A 2,506-nucleotide genomic window follows, 5' to 3' on the forward strand; every position below is an offset into this window, starting at 1 on the left:
AAAGTGGGGCGCCTGGGTGGCTCAGTTGGTTGAGCGACTGCCTTCAGCTCAGGTCATGATCCTGGAGTCCCGGGATCGAGTCCCGCATCGGGCTCCCTGCTCGGCGGGGAGTCTGCTTCTCCCTCTGCCCTCTTCCCTCTCGTGCTCTCTGTCTCTCATTCTCTCTCAAATAAATAAATAAAATCTTTAAAAAAATAAAAATAGGGGCGCCTGGGTGGCTCAGTTGGTTAAGTGACTGCCTTCGGCTCAGGTCATGATCCTGGAGTCCCGGGATCGAGTCCCGCATCGGGCTCCCTGCTCGGCAGGGAGTCTGCTTCTCCCTCTGATCCTCCCCCTCTCATGCTCTCTGTTTCCCATTCTCTCTCTCAGATAAATAAATAAATAAAAATAAAATAAAATAAAAAAAATAAAAATAAAAATAAAAAATAAAATTAACGGAAAAGTGCCCAATGCACACTAAATAAATGGCCTAACTACTGGAACTGGAATAGTTCTGCAATACAATCAACATCGGTAGGATCGAGCCCCTGTGACAGGCTGCTGGAGAACTGATATGAGATGTCAAGAGGCCGCTTTGGGCACTGCCGCTGTGATGCTGTCATGTTTCTGGATCCTAACGTTCCCAATATCTGATTCTAGACACACCACAGGAATATCAGTGGGGTCTGAGGTTAGCCGAGTCGCTTGCTGGGCCAGAACAGGTATCACCCCAGCACGCTCATCTGACGGTCCCACGGCAGCCCAGATTAAGTCCTTGTGAATCTGTGCACAGGACTCTGACGATGGATGGATTCTTCTTTGTGTCCTCCAAGTGCTCCTCCAAGGTGGCCTCCATCCTGCCCGCTGTCTGCCCGGCCCCGAACCCAGACTGTCTTTAAAGGCCTTAACCACTAAGCAACACTTTAAGGATAAAGGTGCCCTGTGGAGATAGTCTGGGGATGCTCACCAGTGAACTAGATTTGGGAGGAGATGCAAATCACAAAAGTAAACAACATCGATTTGGAGAGGAAAGACTTTTCCTAGGGTGTATGTTCTTTTTTTTTTTTTAAGATTTTATTTATTTATTTGACAGAGAAAGACATAGCGAGAGCAGGAACACAAGCAGGGGTAGTGGGAGAGGGAGAAGCAGGCTTCCCGCTGAGCAGAGAGCCTGATGTGGGACTTGATCCCAGGACCCTGGATCATGACCTGAGCCGAAGGCAGACGCTTAACGACTGAGCCACCCAGGCACCCTAGGGTGTATGTTCTTAATTCATATTTCTGAGGGGCCATAATTTGTTAAATTTTTCTATATACACATAGTAAGCATCTAATAGCATTTGTTTGCTGAGTCAGTCTCCAGTTTGGGATTAACATACCTTCCTAGAATAAGAGGCCTAAGGCACCATCCCTGCCTCAGGCAATGGGCACTTATTAGGGGAGACCCACACACAATCGCACTGCAGGGAGACAAGCTTTGGAGCTGTGCTTGAGTGCCCAGGGTTGGAGCACTAGGCTGGGGGGAAAGGGGAGACGAAGAGAGGTGGCTAGGGGCAGCTTTCCCCACACAACTGTCTCCAGAAGTGAGTACCGGAAGTTGAGTAGGAGTTAGCCACCTGATGGGGAGATGAAGAGCCTTCCAGGCCAGGGGTTGCGAAGTGGCAGCTCCCTTTTGGTCCGCAGATGTGTTTTGATTATTCACAGCTACTTGCCAACGTTTAGATATTGGGAGCTCTCGCATAAATAAGACGATTTCTGGCTTCTCTTGAAAACTTGGAAGCTCTAGAGGCCCTGGGCCCACCTTCCTGCCCGACCACAATTGCTGGACCAGGGTAACGGACACTCTGAGTGGGACAGCTCACTAGCACTGCGCCTAGCAACTGAGTTTCCTAGCGCCCTCTAACCCAGGGCCCCAGAAGAAAGGAAACAACATGGGGTTTGTACTGGCAGCTGTTTAGTTGCTCGGATATTAAAGTTCCTGACACAGAGCTTCTGAAGAGGGGCCAAGCAAAGTGATTAAAAATCTTAATGGATTTATAAATGGCCAGTTGATTATATTAAATGACAACAGGAGGAATGGCAATAGTAAGAACGATTTCCTCTCTCTTTGATTAACTTTTCAGCTCAGAGGAGGGGGAATTTCTTTTACCCTAATTTATCGAAGGCATAAATGTGAATTTTGTATACTTTAAAATAATGATCCTCAAGCTTTGTTGCTTTTAAAAATACCAAGGCCCAGGCCATATCCCAGGCCAATGGTATCACACCCAAGCATTCAAAGAGTTTTTTAAAACTCCCCAGGTGAGTCTGTTGAGCAGCTAGTTTTAGTTTTGAGCACCAGGGGTCTGGTGCCGGCCTTTTTCACTTAATGTCCCTGGAGCACTGGCTCATCTCGGTGACTTGTGAGTCCATGGCAATGCTGTCCTTCAGAACATGTTTCCAGACTGCTGGAAAGAAGCTCCAGCCTAAAGGCCACACGTGTTGGTTCCTCTGAGTCAGAGGAAAGCCCAATTCTAAACCCTAGGGA

The 2,506-nt window shown here is 48.0% G+C and overlaps 1 pseudogene; it reads right to left on the reverse strand.

Annotated features, from left to right (window-relative positions):
• Window positions 1-440: 440 nt before the first annotated feature.
• LOC118000338 lies at window positions 441-835 on the reverse strand (annotated as a pseudogene).
• Between the last annotated feature and the right edge of the window lie 1,671 nt (window positions 836-2,506).

This window comes from Mirounga leonina, unplaced genomic scaffold (assembly GCF_011800145.1).
Source record: "Mirounga leonina isolate KUSES-001 unplaced genomic scaffold, KU_Mleo_1.0 Mir_115, whole genome shotgun sequence".
NCBI lineage: Eukaryota > Metazoa > Chordata > Mammalia > Carnivora > Phocidae > Mirounga > Mirounga leonina.